A 15,207-nucleotide genomic window follows, 5' to 3' on the forward strand; every position below is an offset into this window, starting at 1 on the left:
ACCCTTCATAGAATTGAAGAGCTTAGGCTTTAACTTAAGGGAATGTCGTAGCTGGCTTGATCTTCTATCCAGACCTCTCACACTTCTCCCATATTAGCAATAAAGCTGTTTCACTTTCTTATCATTTGTGTTCACTGGAGTAGCACTTTTAATTTCCTTCTAGAACTTTTCCTTTGCATTAACACCTTAGCAAATTGTTTGGCTCAAAAGGGCTAGCTTATCTCATCTTTCTACATGCCTTCCTGACTAAACTTAATCATTTCTAGCTTTTGATTTAAAGTGAGAGATGTGTGACTCTTCATTTGAAAGCTTTGAGGTCATTGTAGCTTTATTAATTGGCCTAATTTCAATATTGTTCTATCTCAGGGAATAGGGAGGCCAGAGGGGAGGGAGAAAGGTGGAAGAATGTCCATTCAGGGGAGTAGTCAGAACACACACATTTAGCAGTTAAGTTCACTGTCTTATTTGGGTGTGTTTAATGGCACCCCCAAACAATTACAATAGTAACATCAAAGGTCACTGATCATAGATCACTGTAACAAATATAATAGTATTGAAAAAGTTTGAAATATTGTGAGAATTACCAAAATGTGACACAGAGACATGGTGTGAGCAAATGCTATTGGAAATATGGTGCCGACAGACTTGCTTGATGCAGGTTGCCACAAACCTTCAATTTTGTAAAAAACACAACATCTGCGAAGCTCGATGAAGCGAAGTGCAGTAAAATGAGGTATGCCTCTATTACCATTATTATTATTAGAAAGTTTGGGCTGGATAATCAGCTGCTATTGCTCTGTAGAGAAGTTGATGTTATGAATTTTTGTTCATTTAAAAAGTTGGTAAGCTATGCTTTTTTTTTTAAATTAATTAATTAATTTATTTATTTTTGGTTGTGTTGGGTCTTCATTTCTGTGCGAGGGCTTTCTCTAGTTGCGGCAAGCGGGGGCCACTCTGCATTGCGGTGCGCGGGCCTCTCACTATCGTGGCCTCTCTTGTTGCGGAGCACAGGCTCCAGACGCGCAGGCTCAGCAGTTGTGGCTCACGGGCCTAGTCGCTCCGTGGCATGTGGGATCCTCCCAGACCAGAGCCCGAACCCGTGTCCCCTGCATTAGCAGGCAGACTCCCAACCACTGCGCCACCAGGGAAGCCCAAGCTATGCTTTTTTAACACTTTGTCTTGCTGATGTGTCTTCACTAAAGAACGTCTCCTCAAAATAATATGAATAAAAATTTACATCAAAAAGTAGTAAAAAATATAAAATTTCTGTCTAGTGGAAGGGATAATAATATAGCAATAATAGCTAGTAGTTATAGTACTACTATATGCCCAATATTGTAAAAAGACAGCAAAATAGAAAGTAAACTGGACAGAAAAAATATCTTTTTAGTACCTAAAGTTTTATGTCAAAGTATACTGCATGTAGATCATTTTGCAATAAGAGAAAATATGGCAATTGATTAAAATAAGTTGAGTTATATTTTACAAAATTATGATCCTGTGTTACTTATGCTTTCCAAAGGATAGTATTTTATGTTTTTGAGTTTCGACTGCTAGTAAATATATGTTTTCAGCAGAATAAAAAACTTGCCTCTTGTCCGATGTTTTTATCATGGCATTGTGGTTTAATGAAATCCATAATTTCTCTCATTGATGTGACAACAAAAAACATCAAGATATAATCACAATCAGAATGTTGTTAGTGTAAGTACTTTAGTTGTAAACTAAATATCCAGTATTGATGATTATAGAATATTAACTCATAAAAGTATGCAATCAAATGGGGATTGTTTGATAATAGGTGCAGAGGTGAAAGAAGCCAATTATGTATTTATTTAACCTAAAATATATCAGCAAGGAATATTTTCACTCACCAAAGACCTATGATCAAATTTATTATCAGGTGTGTTCAACTGTTATTACCAAGGCTATGACAACAGACTTGCTCTGTTTTCAACTTGATCTAGAAAGGCATAGCCTTTCAATGAGTTATGTTCACACATTTTCATTTTGACTTAGGAAGGAAGCTTTGCTTATTACCTCTAAGGATACCACCTATAGGCAGAACATAATTTTTTTCTTTTTCTTTGCCATGCTGAGTGGCCTGCAGGATCTTAGTTGCCTGACCAGGGGTCGAACCCGGGCCTTGGCAGTGAAAGCATCAAGTCCTAACCACTGGACTGCCAGGGAATTCCCCATCATGTTTTTTTAAAAGTACTAGACGTTTCTTCTCCCCATTTATAATGAAGCACAGGGGCCAGCCTCTTCTACTTGTAGTTTTGAAAGCAAAGATGTGTATCCTTTGAAGTTTAGTACCACAAATGTCCTGCTACAGAGAAATTTACCCAGAACATTTAAGCCCAGATCTACAAGGGTCTATAGGATAATTTCACCAGATACCGCCAAGTATCATCTGAGATTAGAATTCTTAGAATTTCAGCTTCTAAATTTCAGCTTCTTGTAATTCCTCATTTCTTAACTTTCTAGACTCATATTAGCGTTTTCTCTCTAGTATCTTACCAGCTCCAATTCTGGTATTTGGAAGGAGAAAGGAAATGAATCCGAAGAACACAAAGACTAATGCAAAGAATTCTACTCAAGTGCCCAAGACTAACTTGGTTAAAGTTTCTCTGGAGAAATGCTGATGATTCATACTTATTTTTAGATATTTCAGCCAAAATTTGGTGTGAAAAGAATCCTACAGAGTAAAAAACCTTTTTCTTTTCCATTTTCTCAGTAAGTGTTAGTGTGTTAAAGTCTACGTTGTTGCTATGAGTAGGTGGATCTTCGGGTATGAACTGAGGGGTACTATGGAGATTCTTTTTCTCTCCCCACACTCATAGTCCATAAAGACCTTCCCCAATGTCTGCTGTAATGCCTGAAACCTCCATCGTTAGAATTTCTCCCATTTGTGGTAAGCATTGCTTTCTCCTTGCAGTGCTCTTTTAGAACTCCAGTACTCCTGGGAGACAAAAAAATGATAAACACATATATGTCTTATCATATTGCTTTCCTTCATGATAAGGAGATACCTTGGGAGGCCTGAGAACTTAGAGGAACTGTAGAGGAGGAGAAAAAAAATGCCACACAGATCAAATAAACATTTATTGAGCACTTACTAGATTCTTTAGCAATGTTCAAAAATTTCTGTGATGATAAAAATGTTCTTTCCAGCCACATGTGATTATTGGTTACTGGAATATACCTAGTGTGACTGTAGAACAGATTTTTAAATTTTATTTAATATTCATTAATTTAAATTTGATTTAAATAGCCACATGGGGCTTCCCTGGTGGCGGAGTGGTTAAGAATCCACCTGCCAATGTAGGGGACACGGGTTTGAGCCCTGGTCCAGGAAGATCCCACATGCCGCGGAGCAACTAAGCCCCTGCACCACAACTACTGAGCCTGCACTCTAGAGCCCGCGAGCCACAACTACTGAGCCCATGTGCCTAGAGCCCGTGCTCCGCAACAAGAGAAGCCGCCGCGATGAGAAGCCCGCCCACCACAACAAAGAGTAGCCCCTGCTCGCTGCAACTAGAGAAAGCCCGCGTGCAGCGACGAAGTCCCAACACAGCCAAAAATAAAAATAAATAAATAAATAAATTTAAATAGTCACATGTAATTAGTGCCTGCTGTATTGGACAGCACATTTCTAGGCAATATACTAAATACTATATACATTTCTTATCTAATTTCAACTCCATGAAGTAGGCAATATTATCTCTATTGTACAAGATTCAGGAATTGAAGTTCAGATAAATTAAGTAATTTTTTTCATGTACCCCACATGTATGAGTGATAGAGTGGGATTTGGGCCCAGGTCTGAAACTGCCTCTAAAGACAAAGTTTCTCACCATTTGTTTTGAAAAATCTTAGCCATATTCAGAAACTGCCTTTCTTCCAGCTGCTATGGAGGAAATAAAGGATTAGAAATAATGGGATTAAAAATATATATACAATATTTTATCTTATTTGAAAATATAGTAATTTATGTAAGTAAGGGCGTTATTTAACTTGAGAGTTTTTTTTTTTGTTGTTGGTGGTGTTTTTTTTTTTTTTTAGGACTGTGCCCTTGGGCTTTGAAAAAACAATAGATGATTAATTATTCTGCCTCAAAAGAAATCTTCATCTCACTGCTAGGTCTCCTAGTCCTGAAGCCTGACTACTGAGAACAGTCTCTTAGGCTACTGAGGTCTCTGCCTTGTGACAGTCAACTGCTATTACTGTGATTTTACTAATTTTGAGTTACCTGAGAGAGGGGGCTGAATAATAGAAATCAATTGCATATGTGATTCTGTCTCTGTCTTGGTACTAATCAAAGTGTAGGGAAAATCACCAATTTATGAAGGGCCATAGAAGCGATTTCTAGTTCTACTCTCTTTATCTTTTAGGCATTTTAAATAAGTAAATGGAGGCAACAAAATTCTCAATTCCTGTGCCACTGAGAAGAGGCAAAATAGGTGGCTCTTTGAATGGCAGAACCTTTCAGCTTCACAATAGAAGGCCAAAAGTTTATTTTTATGGGAGATCAAACTTTCTTTGTAATAGTTGGAGGGTTTTTTCCGTGTCATTCTAATTCTTCCACTGCCAGTTATATATTATAACTACACTATGTGGTTAATAAGTGACTGGTTATATCTTGCAGCTCTGAATTTCCTTCTCTAATTCTGATTCTAACTTTAATCCCCTCAGTTGGAAAGTCTCACCTTTCATTTAGCTGTCCCATTGTAATTTTAATTTGCAGTGTTTTTTTAGTCAAATATTTTTTAAACCTATTTGCTTTAGTAAAGTTTTAGCTCTGGAAGATGACATTTTATATTCTGGAATTCACCCATGAGCTCAGCTTAGAGGAACATTGAACATAATGTGCTTTTTTACAGAGCCTGGAAATTACAGAGTTGATGACAGGGGAAACCACTTCTCTCTGAAGATGAAATCTGTGAGTCTTCTCATCACCTCTTAGCAAATTAATTAAGTTTTCCTCAAAAGTGGGTTTTTTGTTTTTACTTGGTAAATAAAACAGGAGGTTCAGATTGTGTTTTCTAGACCCTAGATTTTGTAGGTATTTGTTGCTGGGACTTTTGTCTGAATGAAGTCTGGCAGTACCTCTTTAGGTGAGACACTAATTTTACCTTTGCCCTGGCACTGAGTCCAGCCATCTGCTCTCTGTCTGGATTCAAACACAAAGAGAAAATACAAAGGATAGCTGACTTGGTGGTGACAGCTGTTGGGAAAAAGAATCATTGTGTTTGACAGTGTCCTTTGGAAACAGACCAGGAAGTGAATCAAATACAATGTATTGCTTCATCTTACAGATGCCTGCAGGTTAGTTGGAATTTTAATTTCTGACTCACCCACCTTATTTCTACTTCTGGAGGAAGCCCCTCCTGTCACACACTATGTCATTGACATGTTCTTGGATAAGGGTAGACCAACATGGCAGTAGTTATTTCACTAAACAAAGTGCTTGCATCAGCCAGTGCCTTGTGGATGTGCTATTTGTTTCAGCCTCTGTGTATTTTTAAACCAGAAATGGTCAGAATTTGTATATTCTAGGGCAAATGGTCATCTTAGTTTTATTACTAAGCCAATATTTTACTTTTTCCTCCATTAAAAAACATCTCTGTGTAGCTAAGTAAGGAAAAACTTATTTTAGATGAATAAATTTACATTTGAGCAATTGGAATTTTATTCCAAACCATCTGGAGTAAATCATTTTCCAGTCTGTTTTTGCAACTAATTAGAACAAAACCAGAAAATTGAAACAACTAATTAGTTGCAATTAATTAGTTGTTTCAATCTTTTGGTTTTGCTTTTTAGCAAGCAAATGAAGCTATAGCAGATCCTTAAACATAGTTAGTTATTGGAAGCAGCCTTATAGCTAAAGAAACACCATATTAGGATTGCAGTGAGATAGGTAAAGAGATATGAGGGTGACATCTACCTTAAAGGATAAGGACATTTCTTGTGTTCCTTTTTGGAAAGTGTCTGGAATTCATGATAATTTGGTTTTCAACTTTGTGCTTGGAAACTTAATTTTGTCTTTTCCCAAAGGAAAGGGCCAATCAAACAGGAGCACAGGATCAATGAAAGTTGTGGTAAAAAGCTACTTTATTTTGTTCCCTTGGAGAAATTTAAAAAGCTTATTCGCTAAACATGAAACCAAGTTATCTATTATTCACAACAAATGTTTTCTGGAACAAAGTGAGGCATAAATTATATATTTTGCATTATGAAATAAACTAAAAAGAACAAGGAGAAAGGAAGGCACTTTAGACTGAATCAGAATGGGAGAGAAATGCAGAAGGAAACAAAGATCTGTATCTATATCTCTCTAGATCTATACTTATCTAGAAAATATATCTAGAATTTTTATCTAAATGAATATTACTAGAAATTTTAGAGATAAAATCTATCTATCAATTGATTTAGAGCAGGAAGAGGCAAAGAAAAAAAGTCTGGGTTATTTATAAGTAAAGAGTTTATATTCCTGGTAATGATCTGTCCTATTGTTAACCTGGGGCTACTATCAGTGTTAACATATCTTAAAATATTCCATTGAAAGTCTTGATTTCATTTGTCATTTAACAACTGAGTATTTATTGAGGGATTTACTACTTGCAAGGCACTGTGATGGGGTATGGAGATTGATTATAATATTTGGTTAGCACACACTATATGCCAGACACTAGACACAGCCTTTTATGTGGGTTATTTTGTTCAGTCCTTACAACAGTCTTGTGAGGTAGGAGCTGTCCCACCTCTCCTCACTACATATTACAAGTAGAGAAAATGAGATGTGGAGAAGTTAAAGATGATTAAAAATATTTTTTTAAAGTATCTTGATTTGTGGTGTTTCCTGATTTCTGTTGTATAAATGTACCTACCATGACCAATTTCAAGCTACCAACAGTTTAACAAATGGCTTGCAAAATTTCTGAGTATTAAACTGTTGGTGAGAACCCGTGTGAGCCAGTTTCAGTACACATTGTCTACATGTCCTCAAAATACTTACAGTGAGTATAAGACTAAGTAATGCCAGCTAGAAAATAAGAGGAACCAGGTAAGGTGGCATGGAAGTTTAGAGCAGAGATGCATTTTCATTTAGCCATTTTCTTGTAATTGTAATTTAGAGATGATTCTATGATGTGGACATTTAAAAAAAATTTAACATTGGTTTTATTCGTTAGAATTATTAAATTCAATCCAAAGTGCATATCTATATAACATTATAAAAATCTGTCCTCTTGTTAAATGTTTGAAAATTCCTCAGTCTGTCATATTTTACAATAGTTACTTGTTTTTAAACTACTCTATTTTCCAGCAAAAATCTAAAATATCATAAAGTAACATTTTAAATATTTTAATATTAATTGCAATTTTATGTTTAAACCAAATGAAAATAATCTTCTTGTGTTGCCTACAGAACAATTGCTTTCTGAATTTTCTCTCATATAACCCTATGAAATCCCATACCATTCACATTCATATTTGTTCATTTAGCAAATATTTATTCATTACATGAATGCTTATTAACTGCCTCCTGTGAGCATGCTGCTGTGCTAGGCCATAAGTTTGTATATTTACTGTCTCCAAATAAGGGTGAGAGATAGGCAAACAAAAATATTTAAGTCAGAAGTTGGTCAAAGATACAATAGAAGTAATACCCAGAGTAAAATTACTTACAGGTAGTCTATAATTTGGTGATAAATAAAATGTTTCACAAATAATGATGGGGACATTTATTTATGTATTTATTTATTATTAATTTTTATTGGAGTATGGTTTCTTTACAATGTTGTGTTAGCCTCCACTGCACCACAAAACGAATCAGCCATACACATACAGATATCCCTTCCCTTTTGGATTTCCCTCCCATTTAGGTTACCACAGTGCATTAGGTAGAGTTCCCTGTGCTATACAGTATGTCCCAATGATGGGGACATTTAAACTGCATTTTGAGTAATGGGTAAGATGTGAAGATGTGGAATTAGGGGCAGAAGAACTGAAGGCGGTAGGAAAGCATGAATAACCACTGTTCAGTGTTTTCTATCCTCTCATTCTTAAAATGTGCTTTTGGCTCTGAAAAAGCAATACCCTAACAGTCCACGAGGTGGTAGGATAACTCTATCCTTTTCTCCATTTAAATGCAAATGATAAAATACTCATTTTACTTAAGCTGGACAAGATTTTTTTCCCGTTGAAACTAAGAATTTGCAAATACTTGCAGCAATTGATGAGGAGTTTCAGAGAAATGCTTCCTTATGCCGTGATATGTTTAGTTTCACATTTAAATGCAATCTAAGAGAAATTCACATTCGAGGTATAACTTCACTAGGTACGGAATTCTAAGATGACTGAGTGAATAAGTTTGACAAAGAAATAAAATAGTATGCCGAGGTACTAAACTCGGGAACATGTTTTATTTGTTTGAGAGCTAAGAATTAGTTTTCTAAGTTTCAGCGTGATTAAAAAAACAAAACCAACATAATTTAAATTTATTCACCCGGTTTGAATGACTAGATGTGCCAGTCATTATGACATGTATGATTCGTGTATTTTGCTTATATCTGGGTCTCATTATATCTAGATCTGCCAATAGTTGCAAAAATGCAACTCAGTCAATTATAGTACAAGTTTTAAAACATGTTTTTTTGTTTTTTTTAAAATTTTTTATTTATTTATTTATTTTTTATTTTTTTAATGCTATTCTTGTCTGCTTACATTCTTTTTATGTATGTATGTATGTATGTATGTAAAACATGTTGTTTTTATCAATACAATTTACTTGACGTTAGAAGCATTTCTAATAAGAAATATTCATTTGTAGCATTTGTTCATTTAGCTATTCAACACGTTTCTTGGGAACCTGTTGTATGTTGGCCATTGTGCTAGGTGCTATTAAATTAAATTAATTAAGTTTCATGTTTGGTTGCTTTATTTTTAAAATTAACTTTAGTGTTTAGAACAGTTATAATTTCACAAAACAAAATGTGAAGATAGTACAGAGTTCCCATAAACCCCCATCCAGCTTCCCCTCTTATTAATACTTTACATTAGTAAGGTATGTTTGTTACAACTAATGGACCAATACTAACTAAAATCCATATTGTATTCATATTTTCTATTAGAGAATGTTATTAAAAATGAACATCTGGGCACTAGGTGTGCTTCTTGCTTCTGGAGTGTTGTTGATTTTAGGCCCTCTCAGGTGACAAAGCAAGAGAATATATGTATATATGAGTTAGTATACATACATACATATGTGTATGTACATACATGAATTCATACTGGTGTTTCCATTTCTAATCTAGTACCACATGGATCATTCATTCACATGTCTCCTTCCCTGCATATCTTTATTTATTTATAAATTTATTTATTTATTCATTTATTTTTGGCTGCATTGGGTTTTCTTTGCTGCACGCGGGCTTTTCTCTAGTTGTGGCGAGCGGGGGCTACTCTTTGTTGCGGTGCGTGGGCTTCTCATTGTGGTGGCTTTTCTTGTTGAGGAGCATGGACTCTAGGCGCGCGGGCTTCAGTAGTTGTGGCTCCTGGGCTCTATAGAGCGCAGGCTCAGTAGTTGTGGTGCATGGGCTTAGTTGCTCCATGACACGTGGGACCTTCCCGGACCAGCGCTTGAACCCGTGTCCCCTGCATTGGCAGGCGGATTCTCAACCACTGCGCCACCAGGGAAGCCCTATTTATTTATTTTTAATTGAAGTATAATTGACTTACAATATTATATTAGTTTCAGGTGTACAACATAGTGGTTTGATATTTTTATACATTACAAAATGATCACCACAATAAGTCTAGTTATCATCCATCACCACACAAAGTTATTACAATGTTATTGACTGTATTTCCTATGCTGTACATTACTTCCCCATGAGTTATTTACTTTATAGCTGGAAGTTTGTATCTCTTAATCTCCCTCACCTATTTTTCTTATCACCCCACTCTTCCTCTCCCCCTCTGCCAACTGCCAGTTTGTTTTCTGTATCTATGGGTTTGTTTCTGTTTAATTATATTTGTTTATTTATTTTGTTTTTTAGATTCCACATATAAGAGAAATCATATGTTATCTGTATTTCCCTGTCTGACATATTTCAGTTGAGCATAATAATAACCTCTAGATTCATCCATATTTGTTGCAAATGGCAAGATCTCATTCTTTTTTATGGGTGAGTAATATTCCTGTGTGTGTGTGTGTGTGTGTGTGTGTCTGTGTGTGTGTGTGCCACATCTTCTTTATCTATTCATCTGTTGATGGAGAGCTAGGTTGCTTCTGTATCTTGGCTATTGTAAATAATGCTGTAATGAACAGGGTGCATATATATCTTTTTGAATTAATGCTTTTGTTTTTCTTGGAAAAATACCCAGAAGTGGAATTGCTAGTTCTTAGGGAAGTTCTGTTTTTAATTATTGAGGAACTTCTGTAGTGTTTTCCATAGTAGCTGTACCAATTTCCATTTCTACCAACAGTGCATGAGGGTTCCATTTTCTCCACATCCTTGACAACATGTTATTTGTTGTTGTTGCTGTTGTTTTTTTTTCATGATAGCCATTCTGAGAGGTATGAACTGACATATCATTGTGGTTTTGATTTGCATTTCCTTGTTGATTAGTGGTGTTGAGCATCTTCTCAAGTGTCTGTTGGCCACCTGTATGTCTTCTTTGGAGAAATGCCTATTCAGGACCTCTGCTTTTTTTTAAAATCAAGTTGTTTGTTTTTTTGATGTTGAGTTGTATGAGTTATTTTTACATTTTGGATATTGACACCTTATCAGATATATTGATTGCAAATACCTTCTCCCATTCATTAGGCTAGCTCTTCATTTTATTGATTGTTTCCTTTGCTGTGCAAAAGCTTTTTTGTTTGATGTAGTCCCATTGTTTATTTTTGCTTTTGTTTTCCTTGCCTAGGAGACAGATCCAAAAAAATATTGCTAAGACTGATGTCAAAGAGCATACTGCCTATGTATTCTTCCAAAAGTTTTATGGTTTCAGGTCTTACATTTAAGTCTTTAATCCATTTTGAACTTATTTTTGTATATGGTGTGAGAGAATAGCCCAGTTTGATTTTTTCACTTGTAGATGTCTAGTTTTCTCGACACCATTTATTGAAGAGGCTGCCTTTTCCCCATTGTATATTCTTGCCTCCTTTGTTGTAGATTAATTGCCCAGAAAGTGTGGGTTCACTTCTGGGCTCTCTGTTCTGTTCCATTAGTCTATGTGTCTGTTTTTGTGTCAGTATCATATTGTTTTGATTACTGTAGGTTTGTAGTATGGTTTGAAATCAGGGAACGTGTTGTCTCTAGCTTTGTTCTTTCTCAAGATTGTTTTGGCTACTCATGGTCTTTTGTCATTCCATAAAAATTTTAGAATTATTTTTTCTAGTTCTCTGAAAAATGTCATTGGTATTTTCATAGGGAATGCACTGAATGTATAGATTGCCTTGGGTAGTATGGTCATTCTAACAATATTAATTCTTCCAGTCCATGAACACAGTATATCTTTCCCCCTGTTTGTGTAGCCTTCCATTTTTTTCATCAGTATCTTGTAGTTTTCTGAGTATAGGTCTTTTACCTCCTTAGATAGATTTATTCCTAGGTATTTTATTCTTTTTGGTGCAGTTGTAAATGGGATTGTTTTCTTAATTTCTCTTTCTGATAGTTAATCGTTAGCATATAGAAACACAACAGATTTCTGTATATTAATTTTTGTATCCTGCAAGTTTTTGAATTCATATGTTCGTTCTAATAGTTTTTTGGTTATGTCTTTAGAATCTTACATATATATAGTATATAGTGTCAGGTCATCTGCATAAAGTGACAGTTTTACTCCTTTTTTTCCATTTTGGGTTTCTTTTATTCCTTTTTCTTGTCTGATTGCTGTGGATAGAACTTCCACTATGTTGAATAAAAGTGGTGAGAGTGGGCATCCTTGTCTTGTTCCTGATCTTAAAAGAAATTATTTTATCTTTTCACCATTGATTATGGTGTTGGAAGTGGGCTTGTCATATATGGCCTTTATTATGTTGAGGTATGTTCCCTCCCTTTGTTGAGAGGTTTTATCATAAATGGATGTTGAATTTTGTCACTTTTTCTCCATTTATTGAGATGATTATATGATTTTTATTCTTCAGTTTGTTAATATGGTATATCACATTGATTGATTTGCAGATAATAAACCATCCTTGCATCCTCCCTGGGATAAACCCCACTTGGTCATGGTGAATGATTCTTTTAATTTATTGTTGAATTTGGTTTCCTAATCTTTTGTTGAGGATTTTTACATGTACATTCATCAGTGATATTGTCCTGTAATTTTCTTTTTCTGTGGTGTCTTTGTATGGTTTTGGTATCAAGGTGATGCTGATAAGTTTGGAAGCATTCCTTCCTCTAATTTTTTGGAATAGTTTGGGAATAATAGGTGTTAACTGTTCTTTAGGTGTTTAGTAGAATTCATCTCTGAAGTTGACTTGACCTGGTCTTTTGTTTTTTGGTAGTTTTTACAAATTACTTATTCAATTTCATTACTGGTAATTGGTCTGTTGTATTTTCTATTTATTCCCGATTCAGTCTAGGAAGATTGTATGTTTCTAGGAATTTATCCATTTCTTTTAGGTTGTCCAATTCTTTGGTGCATTATTATTCATAGTAATCTCTTATGATTCTTTGTATTTCTGTGGTGATGTTTGTAATTTCTTGTCTTTCCTTTCTGATTTGTTTATTTAGGCCTTCTCCTTTTCTTGATGAGTCTGGCTAAAGATTTATACATTTTGTTTATGTTTTTGAAGAATTAGCTCTTAGGTTCATTGATCTTTTCTATTGTTTTTTAGTGTCTATTTCATTTATTTCCTCTCTGGTCTCTATTATCTCCTTCCTTCTACTAACTTTAAGTTTTGTTTGTTCTTCTTTTCCTAGTTTCTTTAGGTGTAAGGTTAGATTGTTTATTTGAGATTTTTCTTATTTCCTGACTGGTATGCTTGTATCACTATGAACTTCCCTCTTAGAACTGCTTTTGTTGCATCACACAGATTTTGGAACATTGTGTTTCCATTTTCATTTGTCTCCAGGTATTTTTTTATTTCCTCTTTGATTTCTTCAGTGATCAGTTGGTAGTTTAGTAGCATATTGTTTAGCCTCTACCTGTTTGTGGTTTTCTGCAGTACTTTTCCTTATCGTTGATTCCCAGTCTTATACCACTGTGGATGGAAAGGATGCTTGATATGATTTCAATCTTAAATTTATTGAGACTTGTGGTGGTCTAGCATGGGATCTATCCTGGAGAATGTTCCATGTGCACTTGAAAATAATTTGTATTCTGCTATTTTTCAATGGAATGTTCTATATATACATCTATTAAATCTATCTGGTATGATGTGTTTTTAAGGCTAGTGTTTCCTTATTGATATCCTGTCTGGATGATCTGTCCATTGATGTGTTTTCATTATTAAAGTCCTTTACTATTATTTTCTTCCTGTCAATTTCTCCCTTTTTGTTTTTGCTTTATGTATTTTGGTGCTTATATGTTGGGAGCATAGATATTTACAACTATTATATCTTCCTGTTGGATTGATCCCTTGATCATTATGTAACGTCCTTCTTTGACTCTTGTTATAGTATTTGTTTTAAAGTATTTTGCCTTTTATCAGTATTGCTACCTCAGCTTTCTTTTTGTTTCCATTTTCATGGAATACCTTTTTCCATTCCCTCACTTTCAGTCTGTGTGTGTCTTTACCTCTGAAGTGAGTCTCTTGTAGGCAGCATATAGATGGGTCTTGTTGTGTTGTTTTTATTGTTTTGTTTTGTTTATTTTGGTCCATTCAGCCACTCCATGCCTTTTGCTTGGAGCATTTAGTCCATTTATGTTTAAAGTAATTATTGATAGGTATGTACTTATTGCCATTTTAATTGTTTTCAGGTTTTTTTGTAGTTCTTTTTTTGTTGTTGTTGTTGTTCTGTTCTTCTTTTGCTCTTTCCCCTTTACGTTTGATGACTATTTTGTGTTATATTTGAATTCTCTTCTCTTTTTTTGTGTGAATGCATTTATTATAGATTTTCGTTTGTGGTTACCATGAGGTTCATATATAACAACATTTATAAACATATGTGAGGGACTTCCCTGGTGGTGCAGTAGTTAAGAATCCACCTGCCAATGTAGGGGACACGGGTTCGAGTCCTGGTCTGGGAAGATCCCACATGCTGTGGAGCAACTAAGTCCGTGTGCCACAACTACTGAGCCTGCGCTCTAGAGCCTGAAAGTCACAACTACTGAAGCCCACGTGCCTAGAGCCTGTGCTCCACAATAAGAGAAGCCACCACAGTGAGAAGCCCATGCACCGCAACAAAGAGTAGCCTCTGCTCGCCACAGCTAGAGAAAGCCCATGCACAGCAACGAAGACCCAATGCAGCCAAAATAAACAAACAAACAAATAAATAAATATATTTTAAAAACAGTAAAAAAAAAAATAAATAGATGTGATTATTTTAAGTCGTTGATTTCCTAAGTTCAGACACATTCTAACAACCCTGCATTTTTACTCTCCAACCATGTTTAATGTTTTTGACATCATATTTTACATCTTTTTTGTTTGTGTATCCCTTAACTACTGATTGCGGATATAGATGATTATACTACTTTTGTCTTCCTACTAGTTTTATAAGTGGTGGATTTACTATCTTTACTGTATATTTACATTTATCAGTGGGATTTTTCCTTTCATAATTGTCATATTTGTAGTTGTGGTCATTTTTTTTCCTCTTATAGAAGTCCCTTTAACATTTCTTGTAAAGCTGATTAGTGGTGCTAATCTCTTTCAGCTTTTGCTTGTCTATAAAACTCTTTATTTCCCCTTCAAATCTGAGTGATAGCCCTGGCAGGCAGATTAGTCTTAGTTGTAGGTTTTCCTTTGCATCACTTTGAATATATCATGCTACTCCCTCTGGCTTGCAGTTTCTGCTGAGAAGTCAGCTGACACTTTTGGGGAGTTTCCTTATACATGGCTAGTTGCTTTTCTCTTGTTGCTTTTAAGATTCTCTCTTTATCTTTAATCTTTACATTTAAATATATTGTGTCTTGGTGTGGACTTCTTTGGGTTCATCTTGTTTGGGACTTTTGTGCTTCCTGGACCTAGGTGTCTGTTTCTTTTTGCAGGTTGGGGATATTTTCATCTATTATTTATTTAAATAAGTT

The 15,207-nt window shown here is 35.1% G+C and overlaps 1 long non-coding RNA gene across 2 annotated transcripts in view; it reads left to right on the forward strand.

The window, feature by feature from the left end:
• LOC103008605 (uncharacterized) overlaps positions 1-15,207 on the forward strand; it is a 448,254-nt gene that overhangs the window by 778 nt on the left and 432,269 nt on the right. For both annotated transcript variants that reach the window (XR_009009521.1, XR_009009522.1), the window contains exon 2: positions 4,884-4,942. This is a non-coding gene — a long non-coding RNA (uncharacterized LOC103008605). The remainder of the gene's footprint in view (positions 1-4,883; positions 4,943-15,207) is intronic.

The sequence above is a fragment of the Balaenoptera acutorostrata genome, chromosome 10 (genome assembly GCF_949987535.1).
Source record: "Balaenoptera acutorostrata chromosome 10, mBalAcu1.1, whole genome shotgun sequence".
NCBI lineage: Eukaryota > Metazoa > Chordata > Mammalia > Artiodactyla > Balaenopteridae > Balaenoptera > Balaenoptera acutorostrata.